This window comes from Salvia hispanica, chromosome 4 (genome assembly GCF_023119035.1).
Source record: "Salvia hispanica cultivar TCC Black 2014 chromosome 4, UniMelb_Shisp_WGS_1.0, whole genome shotgun sequence".
NCBI classification, from domain to species: domain Eukaryota; kingdom Viridiplantae; phylum Streptophyta; class Magnoliopsida; order Lamiales; family Lamiaceae; genus Salvia; species Salvia hispanica.
Window position 1 is genome coordinate 29,049,269 of NC_062968.1, and position 26,856 is coordinate 29,076,124.

Sequence of the window (26,856 nt, forward strand, 5' to 3'; positions counted from 1 at the left end):
GATGAAGATTGTATGATATGTGCATGTCTATACACAACAGCTTCTTAGGAATTAGCATTTGATTACTCAGCTATGTATTCCCAAACTCTAACCTCATCAAAGCACTATCATACAATCTTCCTCTAAAGTTCAATAACCATAATTTCAAGCTGCAGATATTGAAGCAAGAGGGTCACAATTCGAAGCATAGAAAGAACAATGTACCTTGAGCAGCTGCATTATAAGAAAAAAAAATGCCATTGATCACCGGGAATAAAGAAGCTGTCCCATTGCCATTTTCTTCAATGTAGATATCAGATCACGGTTTGGCAATACCCCGCAACAAAGTTAAACCAATAATGCTGTGACGGACCTAGCATAAACAGCCCGAACCCAGAAATCCTCATTCCTTATTGGATCCCAAGTACCATTGGGATCCATTGTAAATAGCTGATCAAATTCAAAATAAGTAGTTATATAACATAACTCTTACTTATATAACCAAAAAAAAATGGCAAACCATCAATTACCAATGTATGACAGGATATGGTAAAGGTAATATTTCAGACATTCTTGTAAGTTTGGAGCTGCAAAAAACATCATTTATATCCCACGAAACAAAATTAGTCCTTCTTCAATCAAGATATTGACATATTTAGTTGTCGAGCTAAAATGTGTAAAATTTAGCTATATCCCTTTTAAAACACACATAGCTAAAGTAAATAGTTCTATCACCACAACTGTTCATTTCAATTGATCCAAAATTAGGGATTTGATTCATTGATTGACTGGATTTACAGTTCCCCTCTCAGACTTAACCAAAAACCTAGTGATTGTGTTCATATCAAATACACCAATTCCAAAGAAACTTTATCCAATCAAATTCAAAAAAACCTCAACGAAATTAAATGAATTACGTAAATGAATATAATTGCCTGTGAAGTAGTGTCAGCCGCCGCATAAATAAGGCCGGAGGAAAGACTCTTGGTAAAAAATCGGAGGGACCCCAAACATCCCCAAATCCCAGCCTAGCAATCCCATGAAAACCCGGGGTTTGGATGAGCAAAAGGGGGAATATCGAGGGGAAAGGGGGAAATGCGATTCGGAGGCTCAGGTTTTTTGGTGAGGCGGCGGAATGGAGCAAACGCTCTGCATTGCTGGTTGTACGTTCCCAAAACGGCGGGTGCCGGCGAAATCGTTAGCAAAATTGAAATCTAAATTTTTGGGTGCAGGTGCGGAGAAAGGGGAAAATGGGGGGAGAGTGGGATTATCAGTCGAATAGGCTGAAACAATTTAGGTTGGCGGTTGCAACAGAAAATATTTTTCCCTTTTTTGGGGGGGGGCGACGCCTTCGTAATTTTTTTTTTTTTTTATTTGCCTTCCGAAAATTTTGCAAAAATTATGAAAAATTATTATAAAACTAATCAAAACATGTCAAGCTTAAAAAATTTTTTTTTTTTTTTTATCACTTTGTTGGGTCATATTCTAATACTTAAAACACCTAACCCAAAAATTAAAACAAATCCCCAATTCTTAGTTTTTAAAAAGGTTTTTGGGGAAAAATCTCAATTTCCAATAAAAAATAGAAAAAATACCCAAAAAAAGGGAAAATTATCCCAATGACTTTGAAAATTTTAAAAACTATTTTTTTTATATCAACATAAATTCAAAATCAACAAATGACCAAGAATATCAACACTAAGAGAAAAATATCAACCCTATTTTTTGGAATTTTTCGAAAATTGGTTTTTTTTATATATTTGTTGAAAAAAAATCCGTTATCAACTTTAAATTTAAAAAATAAAAAAAAAACACATCAAATTTCATCACCCCAAGTAATTTTAACATAGGGTTTGAGATATCGGGGAATCCTTATAAAATTATTTTTTAAATTTGATATATTTTATAAAAAAATAATTTAAATCGAAAAAGTTAAAAAATTTTAAAAATTTTTAAAGATTTTTTTTAAAAAATTTGAATTAATCCCCTCTAATTTTATTTATTAATTTTTTAATTAAAAATATAATTTTAAAAAGGGTTATTTAATTTTTTTGGATTTTAATCAATACCCAATTTATTAAGTTTTGGTTTTAAATTTTTTAAAATTTTGGGTTTTAAAAATTGATCCCCTTTTCGTTTGGGTTAACACCTTTAAATCAATATAAAATACACTAACTTTTCCCCCTTGCTTTAAACCCGATAAATACAATCCAATATAACAATACACTAACTCTATTTCAATTATTCTTCTCTTTATTTTAAAGTTATACTATCTCCAAAATCTTTTACCCCTTTTTAAAAAACCGAGAGATTATAGTTAAAGATTCTTGTGGCTTTATAAATACTTCTAGAAAAGGCTGGGGGTTAAACATCTTTGAATTGCCAGTGATGAAATTACACTAAAAGAGGACTGCACCAATAAATGTTATTGAGGCAATATGAGATATTACTCGTTGGGAGTTTGCATTATGGTAATTTGGGTAAAAAAAATCAAAAAAAAAATATTTTTGGGATAGGAGTTCTAATTTGTTTATTTCCATATAATTTTTGGGGAGTGCACTATTGGGAAAATTTTATTAAAAGGGAAAACCCTAAAATTTAAAAATAAACCCGGGTTTTTTAATGAATGGATAAATTGGGTTTGGGGAAAAACCCCATTTTTGCCCCTTTGTTAAATTTAATTTGGGCCATATGGATATTTTAGTCATTTTTTCATATAAGAATCAGGGATTTGAAAATCCGATTTTTTGCACTTTGATTTTGAATTTTCTCCACTCCGATACATACCTTTCCCAAAAACCCCCTTTTTTCCCTAAATAAAAATTTAAACATGATCTTTTTCCAATCCGGAAACCTAAAAAAAAATTTCCCTTAAAAAACCGGTTTTCTTCCAATTCAACAGCCATAATTTCTTATCTGGGAAATTTCCTCCCCTCCACCATTGTAACCAATTCCACCTATTTCTCTAATTGTTTCTTATTGCATCTTGTAAAAAAGGGATATCCCATTCATACTCCTCCGCGTTTTTGAATTTTTGCTTTTTGGGTTTACAAATTGAGTAATTCTTTTTATTTGACATTGTTGAAAAAATTTAAATTGTTGTGTATGCAATTTTTTGCTTTTGGGATCTTGTTAGTTCTTTTATTGATTTCAGTTTTGATTTTTGTTTGGGTTCAATTTTGAAAAGATTTTAATTCTTTTACAAGTTGGGAAAAAACTCGGGTTTTCCCTATTCCTTTTCCATAAAAATTCTTTGTGTTTTAGTATAATCTTCCCTTTTTACATATTTGTTGATGCTTTGGGTTTCTCATAATAAACCAAATATGTAATATTTTTTGGGTTTTGAATTCGGGGTTAGCTTTTTTTAGAATAGTTAAAAAAATTATCCGAAGCTTGACACAAGTTTGGAAAAAAAATTTTTGTTACATAAATTTGTTTTCTACTTTAATTTACCCATGGTACCGTATATATCTTACTACATATTTCTTTTCTTTCTTGACAACGAAAATTGAGCTTTTAGTCAAAAAGTTTTTGTTAAAATTGGATTGCTAATTTAAAAAGATTACAAAAAGGATTTAAGATTGCTTGCCACTAGTATGATAAATGCTTATGTGATTTCCATATCTATGCTTTTGGTTCAATTGCTTGTGTTTTTTCGTATTTGCTTCTTTTCCCCCTTTTATTTTCCAAAAAAGAGCCAAAAGACTTTTAATTTTGATCATTCAACACATCTAGTAAATTGGGTTAAAAAAAAAAGGAAACAAGATCCCAAGAAGATGATTGTAGATATCAGTTATGTTTGTCATTCAACAAATTTAAAATTTAGAACATTAATCACACATAAGGGATCAATTATTAATATAAGCAAATGTTAATGCCCCACAAGCAAATCATCAAATGTAACAAAATGAAATTTATTTCAAAATAATTTAAATATTACCCCAAATCAATCACAAATCGATGTGCACTATGGTAATCAAGCAAAATCGATGCAAAATCATTTTAAATTTTCCCCCACAACAAGCACAAATCGATATCTATTACTAATAAGCAAAAAGTATATAAAGGATGAAATATAACTTCTATTATTATTTTAGCACAATAATGATAAATAAGGAATCACTAAAAAACGATATGCAACTCGTACTCATAAACAAGCAATATAATATATTTAATCAAGCATTCTTGAAGTCGTAATTACAAACAACAATTACAATAAATCACAATAAATCAGTAAATATAAACTCCACCAATAAAATAATACTACACCAATATTAAATAAAAGAAACAATATCATGCATATAAAAAAAATTAAGCAAAACGAAAAATAATGATTAAGAAATCATATTCTCAGACATTATAAGAAAATAACTATATTTTGTACAAAACAAACTGCACATGCCATAATAATAGGATGAATAATAACTTACCTTATCTACCACATTAATTGCTTGAAATTAGGGAAGAATAAAAACCGTTTAATGGCATACCTTTAATACCCTCACGCTAATCCCATATTTTTTGTATATATTTATGATGCCATGTGGTAGTTTGTGTATCATATAACGGTCATGATTAGTGTGCGATTATAATCAAAATAGCTTGTCATTTTAACATTTCCCAATATGCGTATATACATATTTAAAAATATTTTATGATATAAAAGATCAAGAATAATACATTTAGAGTCAGTGCATTAATCTAACTTATAATTATCGAGTACTTATGTAGTAAGTCATTTTCACCTTTTTCTTTCTATTTGTCATTTTAGCATTTGATTATTCTTTCTATTTGTAGATACTCATTCCGTTCACAAAAATATGTGCATATGATATGTTACGAAAATTAAGATAAAATTGGTGAAGTAAGATAGATGAGTGAAATGATAGTTAAAGTGGTTATTATTATTGTTTTAATGGTGGTATAAGTTATAAATAACTTAATGTATAAGGATAATAAATGGGATAACTTTTCATAAATGGAAATATTCATATTTTTATGAAATGACAAAAAAATGGAAAGTGCACGTATTTATATGGAATGCGAGGAGAGTCCTGTCTCCTCATGCGGATCGCGGCAGTTCACGTGTCTCCTCAAGCGGGATCATGGATTCATGTGTCTCACTCACTGGAATGTAGAGAGTCTCGTGTCTCCTCATGCTTGGGATCGCAGCAAATTCACGTGTCTCTTCACGTCGGGATGCAGCATTCACGTGTCTCCTCAGCCGGATGCAGATTCACATGTCTCCTCACGCTCGGATACAACGATTCACGTGTCTCCTCACGGATGCGGAGAGTCCGTGTCTCCTCAAGTTGGGATGCAAGAGAGTCTCGTGTCTCCTCAGGCGTGATACACGTCACGTGTCTCCTCAAGTTGGGATACGGTAGAATGCGGGAGAGTCACGTGTCTCCTCACGGATTGTTCTTATTTTCACCTTTTTCTTTCTATTTTCACCTTTTTCTTTCTGTCATTTTAGCATTTGATTATTCTTATTTTGAATCAATATTTTGTAGATACTCACTCCATCCCATAAAAATATGGACATATGATATGTCAAGGGAATTAAGATAAAATTGGTGAAGTAAGATAGATGAGCGGAAGGATTGTTAAACGATGTTAGTCTATCTTCGAGATCCGCATTATTATTAGTGTTTCAATAGTGATATAAGTTGTGTTGGAATCCTATGCCCATCAAAGGACTTTGACCAATAATATTTTCCAATGAGACAAATTTTAATTTTTTTAAATGATATAGTGTCAACTCCCTTGGGTTAGAGGGCTGTGGAATTCATTTTTTCAAATCCGATACCCGGGTGAGAAATAATTGATTAATTTTTTACAAAATTGCAAACAATTAAGAGCTATGAGAGAAGTCATTAGACTAATTAATAGAGTTAAGTATCTCAAATTTAAAGAAAATCTTACTAAACCATTTAATAAGAAGGATTATTACATGTAATTATTATTATATGTTAAGATGGGCTATAGAGCCACCGCCCCCCCGCCCCCCGCGAGCCGTTCTTTGGACTTGGATCTTGGCAATTGGTCTTTGAGCCTGGTCGTGGGCTCGGATTGGGTTCGACTTAGGATCTGGTCTAGTTCTTTTAGACCACCACCGTTTCCACGTCACAGCAAGAGGATGACACCTCATCGATGACGCGGTAAAACCAACGTGGTCGACACGTGGTAAGTCGTCGTGAACGAACCTAGACAACCTCTCAGCTCGTAACGCCTTTGTAACGGTCGGCGGTTCTACCTCGCAATGATGACAACCATCATGGTCTTGACCCTTCAAGGCTGATCCTATAAATAGGCTAGTCATTCCATGATTTACACACCATTCACAAGCATCGTCATAAGCTCCTCCTTCTCCCGCATTGTTTTTTCTATCGAAAGCTCTGTCCTCTCATCCATCCGGTCACGAGCTCGCGATAGCGATGTTGCTTCACTCGAGCGTAGCCGTTTATCTTTGAGGACGAAATGCCAACCCGAGAGCACTATCGGAGCGTAACTCGTCTGCGGAAAGATGACTCACCGACTAACAACCGAACACGGTTCTGTTTCAATTTCTATATTGTACTCCCTCCGTCCGCTTAGATGACACGTTTCCTTTTAGTTTGTCCCAACTAAGATGACACATTTCCTTTTGGGTAACTTTCTCTCTCCAATTAATACACTCAACCATTTTTCTCACTCCTATTAAAATATCCATCTTTCTTTATCTCTACTTTAATACTTACATTCACCTTCTCTCTCCAATTAAACACTTTAACCAATAACTCCTAAAACCTGTTATTACATGGATGTAAATTTGAATTCTATAATTGTAGGGATGAAATTTAATTAATTATTTTGTTCCCTATAATTAATCCATGACCACGGTGTTAAATTTATTTAATTATTATAATCTATATAGTTATTATAATCTATTCTAAATCTATACAATATATAAAATGAGAGTTTTGGAAAAATTTATAAAATTATCATTTAATTTAAAAATTATATTAAATATATAATTAAAGGCCTTAAAACATGGGATTAAGTGGAGAAGTGGGAGGTTTTAATTTGATTTGATTTATTCCACATATTATAAACATGTAACCTTTTTAATTTTTAGTTTCATCATTCTATTTAACCGCTACCTCTTCGTAATCTTCAGTCAATATCACATACACGCGATCAAGGAATTTGGGGTATCAGTGAAAAATGGTACTAATTCGATTATAATCTCTCATTGTTTTAGTTCTGCTAATAATCTTGAATTGGTGTTCAATTGCAGTAATATTAGAGGTTATGCATTGTAAGTATTACTCTATTTTTTTATGTATTGTATATGTGTTTAGATTTTTATCTGAGTCGTGTTTAAATTCAATAATGTGGGTGTTGTTTTATTGATTGTTATTCATTTTCGAGATGGTGCGATCGATTCATGCTTATTGATAATTTTCTACAATTACAATAGTTGTTGAGATGAACTTGTGGTTGCTATTGGAAGATGGATAAGTACTGGTATGGATTTATAGTTTTCTTGATTAGTGTTGTTTTATTTTTATATCAATTGGTTTATCTAATCAGATCATTCAAGAACAATGAGATGAACTTGGTTGCTATTGGAAGATCGATTGGTAATGTATGGATTTATAGTTTTATTGATTAGTGTTGTTTTATATCAACTGGTTTATCTAATAAGATCATTCAAGGATCAATTCCAACTTTCCTCTGCATATAGCTACATGTGATCTTCATCTTGTTGCTTGTGTAACTGTCATATGTCATCTCCTTTTACCTAGAGATATCTTCTAATGTGAATCTTTTTACTTTTTAACAATTATTTGATGTAAGTTATGTAACTGTGAAATTTATAATGGGACTTCGATTATAAAATTTGGTTTTTATTTATTGCTACTATTTATTAAATTTTATATAATATGATTTTTATTTGACTACTACTATTTATTCGTTCAAATAGTTTGCTTTTTTTCCTTTTGTAAATAGTAGTATTACATTTTTCTTTATTTGTATGTCTTATTCTATTCATCCACATATCTCCTCTTTTGTTATTTAAAGTATTTTATTGTATACTAATACATTTTAAAATAGCATACAATCATCTCTAAAATATGAAATGTTTCATTGAGAGTAGGTTGAGAAGTATGGATATTTTTTTGTTGTTGTTTATTAATATATTTTTAATTGTTTATAATATTAGAAATACTTATTTTAATTAGTTTTTATCGTAAATATATTTTTATACTACTTATTTACTCTATATTCTTTATTTTAAGTTAATATATCTTCATTATTTTAAAAATCTTTTGCCCGTGCATAGCACAAGTGTTAACACTCGTTTTTATAAAAGGATGAATAGATGAAAAGTGCACATATTTTTATGGGACGAATGTGATTTCTTTTTTATTCTTAACCCTCGTTTGACCGTTGATCTTTACGTACGTCGGATTAGTAAGGGTGAAAGATGATTTTACACAATTTTAACGATTAACACTACAAAAAAAAGTAAACTAAAAGCGTGGTAGGAGCCCCAAACATACTCTATGGGCCACAATGCCCATGTTTACTTTTAGTGGACATGACCAAGCCACCAAAATTTATTTTTTTTCCATTTTGTCTATATTTTAATTCTACTACATTTAAAATTGAAAAAATGCATACGAACTAAAATTAAAACAAAATCTTCGTTGTATTATACAAAGGGGTAAAATTATACAACGAAAATTCTTGACTTCTAATAAACTACTTTCCCAACGCATATCACGCTCTACGCCCCCTCCCCTACGATTCCAAACCTCTTCTACCATATCGGCACAGCGATGTCGTATGTGATGTTTCCCTCCGCATATCGGCGAACGTTGGATCAGTATGCATCACTACGCGGTACACCCATCTGCGTGGGGCGGTTGCAAGCACCGTGACTCGTCTTGCACCCTCTTGGTGCCCGGTTCCCGGAATATCCTTGTCCTCTATTATCATATTGTGCAATATGATACATGCATATGATGGAGGCGACATCATTTTCGTGCCATTGTCGAACCGGGCACCGAAGAATGCCCCATCGCGATTGGAGGACACCAAAAGCACGCTCAACGTCCTTCCTAGCACTCTCTTGTTTGGCCGCAAAATAGGATTGTTTCGGCCCAACCAGCTGCCGGATCGTCTCGACAAACACGTGCCAACGAGGGTATATCCCATCGGCTAAGTAGTATGCCTGTATGCTAGCGTCCCGTTGGCATGAGTCGACCGTCGGACCTCCCCGACACTCATCATTGAAGAGATGGGACGAATCTAGTACGTTGATGTCGTTGTTCGACCTGCGACACCAAAATAGGCATGCGTATGGATCGGTAGTCGCAACGGCTTCCATATCGATTGTTGGGTGTCTTCCTTTGAATCCGGATGTGAGCCTTCCCTTCAAGAAGCCGAGTTCTCCCCTCCATGCATGCAATAGATGCCCATCATCCCCGGAAAAATTATGCACTCGCCGTGCATATCTATCAATCTTCGGCACTCATCGGCATTTGGCTTCCGTAGATACTCGGACCGAAGATGGTCCGGATACAATTACAAACTCCTCAGTCGGACGGTTGTTTTGCCCATCGTAGGTATTAGTCGAACATATCGGCGGGTCTAGGCATAGGCAAGTGCCAATTCAGCGGTACACTTCGATATCGACAACCTGGTCGGCCGGTAGCATCATTGCGCAATGTGAAGCACTTGTACCGTGCGCCAATGTATTCGCTATATGGATGAATAGCCGTGCGACATTCGCGCGGCGACGGAAAATCTCCCAGGTAGGGGGTTATCACCAAAGTAGTCTTCTACCAACCGATGGTGTGCCCAGAGCATGGTCACGCCGAGATGGTCCGTCGATGATAGAACGGGCGAACAAACGCCGCCGCCGCCTCCTCCTCTTGCTCGTTGCACCTCTTGAGCGAGTTCATCGAACTCCCTATCCACCAATTGTTGGAACTCATCGCCGTAACTCATTTTTCAAAAATATAATTGGTGATAAAATGAAAAGAGTGGAGATTGGAATGGTGTAAAAAATTGGGGAATAATGGGTACATTTGTAGAAGAAATTTAAAAAAAAAAAAAAAATTCGGAAAAAGGGAGCCGTGCTCGTGCGGCACTATGGGGGCCGTGGCTCTCCCAAGCGCCGGCGCGCCACGTCCACACCCCTCCCCACCCCTCTCACTATAGGGAGCGCGGCTGGCCTCCCGGTGGCCCGGCCGGCCTTGTATAATGGACACCTAAGTGTTCACTGTGTTCATAGAGCTTAAACTATTGAAGTGTTGAAAATTATAAATTGTTTAGACTTTAGAGTTTTTTTTTTGCATAGATCTTATGAAGCAAAATTTGGAAATCACATATGAACTCACTCAAAGTACTATAAAAACTAAGACCAAGATGCAATTAAGCAATGAATATTGTTTAGGTGGCAAAAATACATTCGCAAGCGATGTTAGAAAAAATGTAAGGAGGTTTTGCTTAGTAAGTTTATAAATTGTGTAACACGTGTGAAATAGATCTGCTTGACATAGAATATAAGAGAACAATATGGGGAAGATGTAGAACTGAGAAACTAAAGAATCTCCATCATTATCGAGTTGGCCTATTTTATCTATAATTAATATGCAAGCACAATAGTTGAATCACCATTTAATAAAGCGAACAGATATTTACTTTTATGCATGACATTTTTTTTTTATCACTGAGATTCATGTTATGTTATTTGATTGAAATAAACTTCTTCGTCTTGCAAATTGTTATCCATCAATTTTTTTTCGAATTTACTATGTTTGAGCTTGAAAGTCCACTAGATACGTACTATTTTATCCTTGATGTGTGCATATAGATGGTTTTTTTTACGAATATTAGGAATTTGAGGTATTTTAATGAGATGATCTTTAGAAAGAAAATATGAAGTTTTTTCTTCGTTTTTATTAGTTAAATTGTCATTAATTTTATTAGTTGTTAGAGTGTCCACAATAAACTAGCCGCGGTCTATTGCAAGCCGGAGGGTGCCATGGTGCATGGGGGACAGTCGAGTACCGACGGAGCCGTGTCGGGCGGGGGGGACGGGACTTGCGCGGTGGTCTATTGCGAGCCGAGCAACAGCCACAGTGGTATTGTCTTTAATTTAATTTTTTTAATTTTTATCTATAAAATATCTATTCTCAATTCATTTTTTTCATTCCATTTTATTTAATTTATTATTCTCTTTACTTTACTTTCTCTCACTTTAATAATCTAGTATTTATTATCGTTTTCAACACGTGAAAAAGAAGTGAGAGAGTAGTATTATCTATACAATATATAAAATGGGAGTTTTGGGGGTGTTTAGGAAAATAAGAGGACATTTAGGGGTATTTAGGGAAATGACTATTTAAAATAGATATTAAATGATCTAAAAATATATAAAACGTGTGATTAAGTAGTTGGTTATTTAATTTCCATATTTAATGGATTAGTGGTATAGTTAGTGTTATAAACTAATGGGTATAAATATCAATAAATTTTTATTTAAAATATAATTTAAAATAATAATTAGAGCTTATTGTTGCGATCGGAGTTAATATTTCCAATCATAATTTGTTTTGATAAAAATTCTATCAAATTTGTAAACCATTTTTATTTAATTTATGATGTAAATGATAATATAATTATTCCTTTAATTTATTAACTCTCCATATAAGGAGTACTTTATTACTATAATTTTATACAATATATAAAAGGAGAGTTTTGGGGTGTTTAGGGAAATAAGAGGAAATTTAGGGGTATTTAGGAAAATGACTATTTAAAATAGATATTAAAAGATCTAAAAATATATAAAACGTGTGATTAAGTAGTTGGTTATTTAATTTCCATAGTTAGTGGATTAGTGGTATAGTTAGTGTTATAAACTAATGGGTATAAATATCAATAAATTTTTATTTAAAATATAGTAATTTAAAATAATAATTAGAGCTTATTGTTGCGATCGGGAGTTAATATTTCCAATTATAATTTGTTTTGATAAAATTCTATCAAATTTGTAAACCATTTTTATTTAAATTATGATGTAAATGATAATATAATTATTCCTTTAATTTATTAACTCTCCATATAAGGATACTTTATTACTACTACAATTTACATTACAAAATATTTTACTATAAAATTTTACAAAGGGAGTTTCAATTATTATTTAAAATAATTTTTAGTGCAATATGATTATACTTCCTCATTTAAGACTTTCATCATTTTTCTCTTTTTGTAAAAATGATAAAAAATAGTTAAAGTGGAGAAATGATAAGTAAGAAAGATAATAATATAGATAAGACTCTTCTCTATATTATTCTCTCTTAATTTACCATTTCTCCTATTTAACTATTTTTTATCATTTTTATAAAAAAGATGACGAAATCAAGATCATAAAGTGAGCATAGAGTTTTATAATTGAAAGTTAATAAATTTAAATTAAAAAATGACTTTCCAAATTTGATGATGTTTTAGTTAAAATGAATTATAACTAGAAATTGGTTACTCTACAACGAATTAGCTATAATTATAGTTTTAAATAAGAATTATTTTGATATTATATTAATTTGTAATAATATTAATAGTTAAATAGGTAAATTATTAAAAAAACTGTTTTATTTCTTGAGGAGGCGGGTGTGATTGTTTCAATATAAATCGCCTATTTTAATGGATTACTTCTGGTTTGAATAAACTAAAATTTGTGAAAATTGCAACAAAACGCCGTCGTATTATTGGCACAGCTCTTTACTCTTCAACGGAGTACAAAAGTAAGGCAATTAGTTAAAATGCGTTCAGCTTCAAAGCCCGCAGAAGGATACGAGCTCTGAAATTCAGAGACACAGCGAAAGAGGCGTTTTTTGTCGAATTTATACCCGATAATCTCTAATTAGAAGGCCGGATTTTCGAAATCGGAAGCGTTTTTTGATTGAAAATCAGTTTCAAGATCCTTCTCTTCAAATTTGCAGTCAATTTTGTATTTTGTTTATTGTTGGTCGAGCCTTTTCCTCCTTTCAAATTTCTTCACCAAATTGCGAATCAAAAGGAATTTCTGCAGAGAACAGCTCGGAATCAGGTCTTATGGACCCTAACATCATGAAATTCCTCGAAGAAGACGAGGTTAGTTCCCCGCCATAATGGTACATACTCATACAGGCTTTGCCAATTTGTGCCCTCTGAATTTGGGCATCTTCATTCTATTAACATTTATTTGCGTTTGTTGAGTTTTGATGCAACAACATTTTTATTTGGCAGGATGAAACTATGCATTCGGCGCAGACGTGGAGGCTTTCACAGCGGAATTGAACAGAGACATTGAAGGGAATACTTCGATGCAGGAGGATCCCTCTGATTCCAGTGCCGGTAATTCTTAGTTTTGAGTCACTTTAATTTTGGTGCCAGACTTCTTTATGCCTTGCTAGCTTAGATATTTTATGGAGTTCCTCCTTTTACTGCTTAGACAAAGCATGAGGGTTTTCGAAAAAAGAAAGGAGAGATGAACTTGTGCATAGACTTCAATTTTATGGTTTAGATGGGTTTGAAGGAATTGAAAAGCTAGGGTCTTTAGCATGGCATTGAAGAGAAAATAGGTTTAGGGTATGTAATTGAGATAAATTGTGAAATTTGAGGTAAGCTTTTCCAAGAAACCTATTTTATGCCAAACCCAAAATATAAGATTTAGCTGTACATGAAATGCATTGGAGAAAATTTTAGATGGAAAAGAAGGTATGGATAGCATGAAAGTTGAGATGTTTGAACATCCAATCCATGATAACTTTGTGGTCAAAAGCAGTACTCGTATTATTTTTTCTTTCATTCACTTTTGAGGCTTAGGTCTGTGTTCACCTCTGATATCTGACTATGTTCTTTCTTGGATTGAGTGGATTCACAAATTATGTGGAGCACTTCACTAAAATGATTTTCATCCTTTCTGAACAGAACAATGTGTTATGTAACCCATACACCTTTATTAACTTCTTTAATGAGTATTCTGAATGAACCGTATATCACTCATTTCCAAATTTATCATGTGGTTATAGCAAGTTTGTTTTTTATTACCTCACCTATATAAGGTTTTCGAAAGCTACTTCTATCGATTTATAACTAAGCATGAAGGATTATTTTGAATTATGACTGAAGAGATAGTGCCTGTTATCCCAGTTCAAAAATCTGTGGTATGAGACTGTTAGTTTTAGTTACTTATTTTAACACCTTCATTATTGACAACATTAAAATTTATGATTTTCCTCTTCCATGCAATTCAACCATCCCAGCAGCCTTGTCTCAAGGAAGCAGTCACATGACAAGTCAGTTTAATCCTCAGTGGCACACATCCAGTCATGACGGGACTGCTAAATTTCCCAGAGTGGGCAGGATATTGCAAACGTGGGAGAAAAGGACCAGCATTCTTCTGAAGTGGAGCTGCAAAGACAGGACTCCGGCTCTCAGAACAGAAAAGAGGACGATAACACCTCCCATGAGCCTAATCCCAACCAGCAGGACGAACGGAACACCTTCCCTTTACCCCAACCAGTGGGCGGGCAATCATCCGGAGAACAACCCGTCGATGCACAAGTTCTGGGTCATGAAACAAAGCCAGACAAAGAATTGCAGATGAACAAATTACAAATTGTTACCCATCAACCATCAATGACAGTGGGATCAAATGAGCAACAGACAAGTATGGGAATCAATAATGACCAAGTCTTGCCTTCATTGAGTCAGCAAACTACAGGGAAAGTCAACTACTAGTCAACAGGCAATATCCCCAGGGATGAGTAATCCACAGACCATGACGAGCAGTAGTCAACAGTCTGTTAGTGCATTAAAATTGAACAAACAAGTTCCTTTTGGCATGTTGCTTCCTATCATACAACCCCAACTTGACAAGGACAGAGCTATGCAACTTCACACTCTTTACTTTAAATTGAAGGTAGACTTATTGCTCTTTACTAGCAAAGAAATGTTTATCCTTCTAGAATGACCAAATCATACTTATTATCTTTATCCTGACAATCTGCTTTCAGAAAAATGAAATCTCTAAAGATGGATTTGTCCGGCATATGAGAAGTATTGTTGGAGACCAGATGTTAAAAATGGCTGTGTACAAACTGCAGACTCAGGTATGTTATGAGCATCATGTCATTTAATGCATTTATGGTTGTTTTGAATCCCTTGAAATGCAGTCTGATCAACTGCAAAAATGATATTCAGGCTGCTAGGAACACACAAGCTGCTCCTAATCAATTTCAACCACAGCCTCAGGCCGGACGACAAATGCCTTCAGGTGGTGCAATTCTCTCTCAAAACCTAACCCGTCAAAAGTTTCTTCAGACACCACATCTAATGCTAAATCTGCTAATTGCTTGTTTGTATCACAATGCCAACAGATTTGAGCAATTCAATAAGTGACAGTAATGCAACTAAATCACGTGAGATGGAGAGGCAAGCAGATTCACATGGAGCACAAGTAGGCCAGTTGTCAACTTCCACTTCAGGTTTAGGTCATGAGATGAAGCATCCTGCATTTCCAGCACAGGGATTAATAAACAGCAGCATATGCAATTCTCACAGACATCTTTTCCAACATATGGAAGTGCTGGGAGTGGTTACGCCTTTCCAGACAACTAGTGCTGCATCTTCTGCACCTATCCGGCCACAACCTCATGATTCTCAGATGAGGCAGGCTCCATCTCATCCTAATATGGCTGTTAATCACTTGGGGCCAGCATCCCGGCCCATGAATGTGACAAACATGTCTACATTTGATAGGTCTCATTCTCTTACTGATCCAAAGAAAATTCCAGCTGGAAGTTTGTCTCACATGAATAGCAAACCAGCGCTGCAACAAAATCAAGTCCAGTGGCCACCATCCACCAGCAAAGAACAGAAAAATTCTATTACGTCATCCATGACTCATGTAAAGCAGGAACCATCGGATCAGTTAAATGAACACCAAAGATTGGGCAGTGCTGCTTCTGGGAATCTGAATTTGAAGGATGAATCTTTTGATATACAATCATCAAGAACGGGTCTCACAGCGCCCGCCACTCTGATGCCATCAAGCTCAGTTTCCTCTCCAAGTCCCAGCCTGATGGAGACCAACATTATGGTATTTGAGACTCTCTAGTTTTTCTGTTCTGTCATCCTCATGATTGGCTTCAGGCTAGACTAATGCAATTCCTATTTTGTGCACATGCTATGTACCAGAAATCGATAAACTTATATACTTGGGAGGCATGAACTTCTGATGTGCATGCTATATGGTTCTAGACCACCCTCACTGCATCTTTTTGGTTTGGTTTGGTTTGGTCTGGTTTGTTTCTTTCTTTTTTTTTAGGGGGGGGGGGAGTTGGTTGTTCTCTTATTTTGTTTAGCAAACTCTTGTGCTTACATTTCAGGCTTGTTATATGTTTTTTCCTTAAGTTGTCATATATTTTATCTTTTATTTTTTTTCTTTCTCATCTTGTCAGTCAAGCTCTCGGATTCCTTCTCTAACAACTCCTGTTGGTCTTGGAAGTAATTCCAAGGCTCCCCTCAAAAAGCCTATGGCTGGCCAGAAGAAGCCAATGGAAGCCCCTGGCTCTTCACCTCCATCAAGGTGCAATATATTTTCATGGATCTACAAATTTGTTGATTAAAAACATATTGTTCTCAAGTTACTAATGGATTCTCATAAACTTGTTCCAACAGTAAGAAGCAAAAAGTGTCGGGATCCTTTGTTGATCAAAGCATTGAGCATCTCAATGATGTGACTGCAGTGAGCGGAGTCAACCTCAGGGTAACCCTCCTTCAACCTCAACATTATACTTGAAACATGATTATGTTTTTATTCATCACTCTGCCTTGTTTTTGCTTGTATTCCTTGTGCATTAAGTTGGTGGCTAGTATCTAGAACTGAAATTTGGTATGACTAAATCAAAATGAGTTTGGGGATGGAGTGATGGACATGAAGGAAAGGATAAAATGATTCCCATATTTGGTATCTATACAAAATGCAGTATGAATGAAATTATAATTTTTTTTCTTTTGAGCTCAAACGATTGTAATTTCTTAATTGATTTCGTTACCACAACTGATATTTAGTAAATGTAGATATTGAATAAAATACACTTTGCTACTTACATGACATAAAATACATAAACAGGAGGAGGAGGAACAACTCTTTTCTGGATCCAAGGAAGACAGCCGGGTTTCAGAGGCATCTCGACGGGTTGTTCAAGAAGAAGAAGAGAAGTTGATATTGCAGAAGATACCACTTCAGAAAATGATGGTGGAGATAAGTTAGTATTTCCTAACTGACCATACTTTACTTGTTTTCATGAACTTCGTCTCATTTTTTTAATTTGTGATCTGTATGCTTCCTGACAGTGGCAAAATGTGGTTTAAAGAATATGAGTAGTGATGTGGAGCGATGCTTGTCCTTGGTAAGATTGTGATAGCTTAAGTTGTGCTGTAAATGTGAATTTCCTATATCTTCTCTACCTATCGTGTGGCACACTAAAAGATACTCCATTTTACTATGTCGAAATATATTTCCTAGGCAGGCTATAACAAAATTTCCTCAATTTTTACACAAGCATCAGTAAACTATCTAATTTATTTTTTGGCATATTTCCTTTAGTGCACAGAAGAGAGAATGCGTGGAATCCTATCTAACGTGATCAGACTTTCAAAACAGGTTACTTTCTAAGATTCACTTTCTATAATGTGCTCATTTTCTTCTTATGATATGTCTGGAGCGATCAGCGAAGTATGCATCTTCATATTAATTACTTATGTTTATCTGTCTAATTTCTTGTAAATTTTGCAGCGAGTTGATGTGGAGAAGTCAAGGCACAAGACTGTTATCACCTCTGATGTTCGACAACAGATTATGGCCATAAATTCCAAAGCTCGTGAAGATTGGGAGAAAAAGCAGGCTGAAACTGAAAAGTCGCAGAAACTCAGTGAAGTAATTATCACGACCTACCATTTTCAGTTCCCATGTGACCTCTGTAGAAACTGTGTGAACTTTGTATCTTGATTTTGTTAATTTGCAGTCGGAAAGTAGTACAGGAGCTGATGGTGATAAGGATAAGGATGACAGTCGTGGAAAGTCGGTGAAGGTATTCATACTAAAATTTCTCCAAAGCTGCATATGATGCGGAAATAGCATTAATGGAAGTCCTTTCTTGTCATGCAGGTTAATAAAGAGGAAGATGATAAATGCGCGCAACAGCTGCAAACGTTGCTGTTCGAGCTGCTACTGGAGTGGGTGATATCACATCAAGATGGCAATTAATGATTGAGGCCAAGCAGAAACAGGGAGGGTCTGATCGTCATCTACTCCCCAGACTAACAAAGACGTGGGACGAAAGCCTTTAGCAACCTCTACAAGAAACACAAGGGAAAATCAAGAATCCGAAAAGCGGATCCTTCTGCTGCTCTCACAACTCCTGGTAAGTTGGTAATATTGCTAGCAGAAGTAGTTAAAGCATAATTGCCTGAAAATTGCAAAATGTCAATACTACTCTCGCAGGACCTAGAACGTTAACTATACGCTCCATAATACAGTATATAGATTACACTTCACTCAAGCATTGTCATTTTATTTTAATCTTGTTAAACGAAGAGACAAGGTTGGTAGCACTCAGGAAACATATTGTGCGACCTAGATATGTTATCGAACTGGTGTTATTAGGGAAACTGCTTAAGCCTGTTGATCTTATTGTCATTGTCTGTGAAAATTCAGTGTATCAGATACCTCAAGTTGTATTCAACTTGATACCATGCATTACTTGGAGACTTGCTGACTTGTCATAATGCATACAGCGTCAATCAGAAAAGTGGCACGAAATCAAGTTGTTGTACCACGGGTGGCTAGGAGCGTTTCAGTGAAGGACGTGATTGCTGTATTAGAAAGAGAGCCTCAAATGGCAAAATCCACATTGCTCTACCGCCTATATAACAGGGTTAGTGCCGATGCTCCCAGCGAATAACTCAAAGGGCCCGTTTGGTTGTCAAGATAAAGACATAATCAATCTGAGAGTGTCATTTGCGTTAGAGTTGGCGATGATGCTCCTTACTCCATAGATTAGCAGTTGTTGTTTCCGATCAATTTATCTGGATCCTTAATTATATAAATTAGAAAGAATAAATTAGTTTTAGAGACTTGTTTTTGGGTCTTTTAACCATATACTAGTATGTTCAGCTATAGTTATATAATAGGAGTAATTGTTTAAGCCAGTGTTTGTTAAAATGCAAATATTACTCAATTCTTCTTAAAAAATTGTCTCCTTTAGTTATTTTACTCCCAAATTGTCCACGGTCTTTTTTTGGGAAACATTTTCATCATACATTACACTACATATAAAATGGGCTCAATAAAATGGACTCATTAATCTAGTAACACTCTTTCAATTATTTTTCTCATTCTCTCATATTTTACTAATTTCACCTTAAAATTTATATTGCCCCAAAATTCCCTATTTCTAGTAAAGCACAAAAATTTCTTGTTGCCACATCAAAAACATAATTGTTGATAAAATTTTGCAGCCACAAGGAGACACAATTTATCTATCTATTTTGTGTTTTAACAATACGATGGCAAATTATCAAATAAATTACGGAAGATTATTAAATTATGGTACGTCCCACACTTTTCAAAATCTGAAATATAAATCACGAAAGATTATTTTTTTGCAATTATCTCATCCTTCCCTTTTCATTTTTCAGCAAGTTATGCATTGATGTAGCGCTAGTTTAAAACACTGGACAAAAACATCGTTTTGAACTTAATTAGATGTTTGTTTTGCCCAGGCCATTTTATTAATTTGTTTTAAACTGGGTGCTACAATAGCGTAAACGTCGGAAATGATTGCAAAAATTTCGTGATTTAATTTTTAATTATGAAAATTATGAGACTGACTTGAATTTGATCATCTTTTGTAGTTTATTTAGTATTTCACCCAAAATAATGTATATAGATGTATAATAACTGTTAATAAAAAAATGCAAGAATCAGATAAAAATGTGCGATTATAATAATGATAACTGATAAGCTAATAATAAAATTACAAAAATGATAAATTCTAAAGCTTTCAAGTTTCAACTCATTTTCCCCTTCATTCAAACTCAATAAGAAAGAAAGATGCGCAGAAGCGTTGTTGATCTGATTCGATCAAGAGTTTTTGCTTCTTCAAGATCACACAAATCAGGCCGCATTCTCATTCCCCCACTCTCTCTCCCCTCCTCCTACTTCCACAGCGACAGGCACACTCCTTCCCGCCAAGGCAGCCTAGAATAGATTTCAGCTGCGTCAGAGAATTAAGCGATGCCATCCGCTTGTTTCACGAGATGCTGCGAATTCGTCCGCACCCTTCAGTCGTCGATTTCACGAAACTGTTGAATTCCATGGTGAAATTGAAGCACTACTCCGTCGCCCTCAACCTGTTCGACGAAATGCGCCTGAGGGGTGCCCCGGTGAATGAGTACACATTGAGCATCGCTATCAATTGCTATTGCCTTCTTCGACGTGTCGACTTCGGTTTTGCTATAATGTGGCAAATGTGGCAACATTCTGCACCCTCATTAAGGTCTCTTCTTGGATGGTAAGCCCGATGAGGCCATGAAATTGTTCAAGAAGCTTTTTGCTTTCCGAATATGCGAGCCTAATGATGTGATGATTCTGACTTTGATAGATGGGCTTTGCAAAGCTGATGAAATTGGTGCAGCTGGTGATTTGCTTAGTAGACTTGAAAGAACTAGGTGGAGACCTAATGTTAAGGCTTATACGCGTTGCTTGACGGCTTGTGCCAGGGCGGGATGGTGGATGACGCCTCCAACTTTCTCGAGGATGGTTGAAAAGCGTGTTTTGATTGCTGTTTTCAAGTATAATTCGATGATAAAGGGGTTGTGCGATGCTGCTAGGATGAAGGACGCGAGGGATTTGTTGAATGATGTAGCGAATGCTAATGTATCGTTGGATGTTGTTACTTTGGTATAGTGATAGATGTTTAATGCAGGGAAGGAAAGATGAAAGAGACCGAGGATGAACTTAAGTTATGTTGGGACGGAATATCCGTCCCAACGTCTTCATTTATAGTGCATTGATAGATGGATATTGTTTGCGAGGGGAAATGAACAGAGCACGAGAGGTTTTTGATTCCATAGTAGAGAAGGGGCTTAAACCGATATCATATGCTATAGCACCTTAATAAACGGATACTGCAAAATGGGACGAGTGGATGAAGCTTTGCTTCTTTTCCACGACGTGCCTAGTAAAGGTTTGGAGCATAATACGCATACGTACAATTCCATGATACACGGATTATTTAGTAAAGACAGATTTGTTGACGGGTGGGAGCTTTTCAAGGATATGGAAGCTCAGTGAATCATAGCTTGTATACGTTTAATATCTTGTTGGATGGGTTGTGCAGGAACGGGGAAACTAATAAAGCTCTTATGCTACTACGCATGATGGAAGTGAAAGGAGTTAATCCCGATATAGTCTCGTATGGGGCTTATGTTAATGGATTATGCAAGAATGGAAAATTTGATGTTGCAAGAGAACTTTTCGACAAGCTTCCTTCTAGAGGTTTGCAACCCGATGTTCGTATGTATAATATGATCATTGGTTCATTTTGTCGCAAGGGTCTGTGGAGGAAGTAAAACGTTTGCTCGTAGAGGTGAAGAACCGTGGTTGTCGCCCAACACGGTGACGTCAACATTATGTGCAGAGTTTGTTAAGGAGAAATGAGCTTCACATGATTGAACCTTTCTTGGAAAATATCTCTCGACAGATTCTTAAAGGAAAATGTATATCATAGTAGTAGTAGTTAATTTCGTATCATATTTTACATTCCTGCCGTCTCAATTTTGATATTCGAATTAAAAAACGAAATTATATTTGTATATAAAAAGTTGGGAACATACAAAAAACAATTCAAATATAGATATGGGCCTGTCCAGAGCAATTCTAAAGTTGGGCCTCCAGTCCTGGGTTATAGTTATATGTTGGCTTTGACGGCAAGCCCATATAAAGTTCCTTAGCATTTGTACAAGGGTGGTTCTAATCTTAGCTTCCCATTTTATACAAAGATTCACTACTGGTATTAGCTTATAAATACATAAGTTTTTGTGAAATCATAAATTGTAAGAATAAAAACTAAATTTGAAGTTGAAGTGGATATGAGATTTGTCTGCCTCAAATCACTATATACTAGTCATAGTATAACACAACTAAACCAAGAAGAAGAAAATATAAAAAAAAATGGTAGTGGACAGAAGGAATATTTAATTAGATTCCTTATAAAAGCAAGGAGAAGAAAATAGAATCCTAGATAGAATATGATAAAAACTCTCCAACGTGTAGCCCTTTGAACACCCCCCCAATTCAGATTCACTCTCCTCACTTTTGGGATCCCTTTTCTCTCTCTTACTTCTAACAAACAATTCTCTCTCCCCACACACCACACAACCTCCCCCCCTTTTTCCCTTTCCCTCTTTCCCCCCAATTTTCCTTCCGCGCTCCACCCCACAAAAAACCCTAGTTTCCTCCCCGAATTCCCCACCTCCCCTCTCCCCTGGCTAATTTACCCGCGAAAATTGGAATTCAGGTGAAACCATGGACGATTCGGAGCAGAATAAGCTGTTTGTCGGGGGATTTCGTGGGACACGACGGACGATGTGCTCAGGGACCATTTCGGCAACTACGGCGTCGTTTTGGGCTCCGTGATTGCTCGGGATCGGGATTCCGGTCGCCCCAGGGGCTTCGCTTTCGTCACCTTTTTCCGAATCTTCCGCCGTCGACCGCGCTCTGCAGGATTCCCATCAAATTCTCAGCAGAACGGTCTGCTCCTTCTTAATTATACTTTTTATATTTGCTCTCGTTTGCTTTATTTTGTCGGCTGATTTTATATTCTTTAAAATTCTCTCTTTTTCGCGCTTCTGTGTATGTCAATTAGTATTTTTTTCTCTTTCCTTTTGTTTTTTTCCAGTGCATGTCTGGATAAATTGGATTCTACTTTCTCGCTGCTCTATTTTCATACTAGTGTTTTGCAAATGGAGGAGTATTTTATGTGTTTGCAGGTTTTTGTCATGAGTTTCCTTTTTGATGTTAAAATGTTTTACTTTTCTGGTATATTGAAAACTTGATACTATTGTTCATTGGCTGGAGTTGTTTAACCTTTCAAGCTTTTGTATGACTCATTCTTATAGGTGGAAGTCAAAGGGCCATTCCCAGAAGCGAACAACAAAGTCAACAACACAATAACAGGGGATTGAGTAGGAATAACAGTAGGGCTAACTGTAGGAGCAACGAGCAGTTTAGGACGAAGAAGATTTTTGTAGGGGGTTTATCGGCTAACTTGACTGAAGAAGAATTCAGAGGTTACTTTGAGAACTTTGGTAGGATTACTGATGTAGTTGTGATGCATGATAATCTGACTCATAGGCGAGGATTTGGTTTTATTACCTTTGACTCAGAGGATTCTGTAGAGGAAGTTATGCAGAAGAATTTCCCAATTGACTGGAAAGCTTGTTGAGGTTAAAAGGGCTGTGCCAAAGGATGGACTTGGTAGTGGTAGCGTTGGTTATAATGGAAGATTAGGTGGCGGAAGGAGCCCTACTAGCTTCAATTCTTATCAGCAGGGGAGTTACACACCTTATAGTTCTAGATTTGGGTATTTCCCTGGTTACGGTGGTAATGTGGCTGGCTACCCATATGGAGCTGGGATATTTGGTGGTGGATATCCTCCTTCTGGAGGGTATGGTGGAATTAGTTACGGTCTCGCTCCAATTGCTCCGAGGAGTCCTTGGAATCCAGCGATGGTTGGTGTCAGGGGAAGTTTCCTGCCTTATGGAAGTTGTGCTCCTGTCTATCCCTCCTATGTGAATGGCGGGCCTGGAGTGATGGGACTGTCTATTAACGGATATGGTGGGATCTTGGGTGGAGATGCTCAACACACAGCTGAATCAACACCCCTCAGACTGGTATAAATAATGTAGATGCCAATTCTTTTGGTTCTGGAAGAAACTTTGGAGGTGTGGCTAGCAAACAGAGTCACAGAGTTAGTGATATGTCTTACCAAGCTGCTAACTCAAGCTGACTGCTTGACGTCTTGATTGTGGATATTGACATGTTAGAAGGTTCTCCCACTGGCGGAGTTGGTTATCATTATTCCAATGTCCATGTGCTAGATCTGTTTCAAATTCTTTGAAAGATTTGGTGTGTTTTCCTGTTTTTAATTTTAAAAATCAATGGAATCTGGATTCAGTTATTGTAATATAATTTATTCATAAATTTATTTTTTTCATACAGTGTTTCTGATCTGTTTGACACAGTTTGGTTTGATCAAGCTAGCTGAAGGTATGCCCTGACTCGCTGTTGCTTGGATGATGCTTGTTAGTATGGTTCTCGTTAAACGTCAGTCTTGTTTTAAGTTTTCAGAAATGTGTTGAACTGTTTTTTGAGTCAGCTGTGTGATAATCTTTGGTGGTCTATTTTCTACTTTGTGCAGTGTTTTGATAAATCCGAGTTCCTCTGTAAACTGTAAATGAAATGAATATCTGCACTTTGTTGATTTAAATCTTTTTGCCCCTGTTTTTTGTGTTTCATATTAGCTATTGAAGAACAGAAGAAGCAGAGGTTGTGGGACTTGTTTTGTTGGGGCAAGTGTTGTATAGCAATTTTTAATTGTGAAGGATATGCTTTTTCTCCGAATTATGAAATACAGATGCATTAATGTTGATGTTCAGTATTTCCCCAATTTTATCATCAAATTATGAACAACTTTAGGAATACGATTTAAGCATTGGTGAGTTAATTTTTACCAAGAATTAATTTCTTTCAAAGATTGAGTTTACGAGCTATGAATTTAGGTACTTAATTGTTCAAACACGTTTCTTTTACTAGTTACTATGAAAGCCAAACACAGCGCTTGCATCGGCCATTAAATCAACACCTCATCAAACATATAGTACTAACTACTTGTATATTTTCATTAGTGCTAACTAAGTACTTTTAAAATGTTAATTGCATCTCGTAAGCTTTAAAATAACAAATTTATGTGATGTAAGAGTTTTATTGCTTATTTCTGTTGTGTAAAAAATCAATAATAGTTCTAATCCGACTTATTGATTAAAAGAAGAAAGAAAAACCTCTTATCAACAACTATGTTGTCTTGTTTAATTTTTGATTAACGTTAAAAATTGTCTGAAAAATTAAGTAAAGCATAGAATTTCAAAATTTCAAAGAAAAAGAGCAAGAAAAAAGAGAGGCGTCATTGAGTTGGAGAAGCAACTTGTCGTCTTCTTTAATGATTTCACTAGTTTTTAATGATTTCAGACGCATCACCACTCGATAAACTGGGGATTGTAGTTTCGCAGCGGGTCAGTTTTTTGTCCTATACTTGAGTAGCTCATCGCTTGTGTTTTTGTCTGCTTACTTAGTTTCATCTTCTTTTACTCGCCAGATTAAAACTTCATCTAATAAACATCTACTCTAAAATTACAATTGCTACATCCGGTTCCCACTCTTCCAAATAATCATATCCTCTAGCCTATCCACATACTTACAAAACGTCTAATATATTCCTCCATTCTGTTTATTGCTACCATGATTTTTATAAGATTGATACAACCACCACCAATTTTACTGCCATATATACACTATAGTTGGTGAGAAGATGGTGATGAACACATCAATTCTTTTAGAGTCTAAAATTTAAAACCATTTGTTCATCTAAATTTTTTTCTGAAGGTTCAATCTTAAAATCATTTGAAACCATTTGTTTGTTTCATTTAATTTGCTAACATTTGCACATGACATCAGATATGTTGAACTTGGTTTGAATAATTTATATAGATGACGATTTATGCTTAGGAAACCGGAGTTTGCTATCATCGTAGAATGAGTCCCATGCTTGTTTTGAACGACGGGAAAGCTTGCAGCCACTACCTGTATCTCAAGGATGAATGGATGCAGGGCCGGGTTGGGTCGGATCACCCTAACGTCATCCCACTAGCACTAGAAAATTCTATTAGAGTCATAGTATTTCTGAATTCTATTTCCCGGATCCGTCATTGTATACGCTCTATGAATTAGAAAATTTTGCAGTCGCTACAATTTTCTATCCAAAGCTATACTCCTCCGTTTCTATTAATAGAGTCATTTTTCATTTTGGTAAGTTCAAGTTAATTGTGTTGTTTATTTTGATAAAAGTAATTCTCTCTTTTATTTATTCTCTCCTACTTTTTTCACCCTCCAACAAACTATTCTTAAATCCGTCTTAAAAACAAATGTCTTTATTAGCATGAAACAGTGGGAGAACATCTCTTTAAAAATACTATTAATAATAGGCGATACATAGATGAGGTCGTTACAATGTTATTAAACGTGTAATGAGGTTTCTGATTCACAAAAAAAAACATGTCCTTTGGAAATCAGAGATGTGCATTAAAGATAAAGGCAGTAAATCTTTCATCTAAATTATGTAATAGCATCACACGAACAGTGTTTTTATTACACACTGACACCCAAGTCACTGTGCCCTTGGCTTCTACTACAACAAATACTATAATTCTTTTTAAAAATTTTTGTCCTATAAATAGATCATTTGGGTTATCATGAATAAAAAATTTATGTGATCAAATTTTGTAAAAAAAATCTAATTTATTTGAAAAAATAGGTTTATTTATCATTTAATTAAAATATTTAGATACATATATAGTACATAAAAAGTGTATAATATTGTGGTCATATATTTATGATTTTTATATAATTTTTTTTTTTTTTTAGAACTATAAATGAAATTTTAAAATACTTTAATTCAAATTTTAAAAACAATAGAAGAAAATTCAAAT

At 35.2% G+C, this 26,856-nt stretch overlaps 3 pseudogenes; 2 read left to right on the plus strand and 1 right to left on the minus strand.

Moving 5' to 3' along the window:
- Nucleotides 1-26,856, minus strand: part of LOC125222000 — a 41,442-nt pseudogene that overhangs the window by 1,877 nt on the left and 12,709 nt on the right.
- LOC125221998 lies at nt 12,956-19,303 on the plus strand (annotated as a pseudogene).
- LOC125221999 lies at nt 22,619-24,308 on the plus strand (annotated as a pseudogene).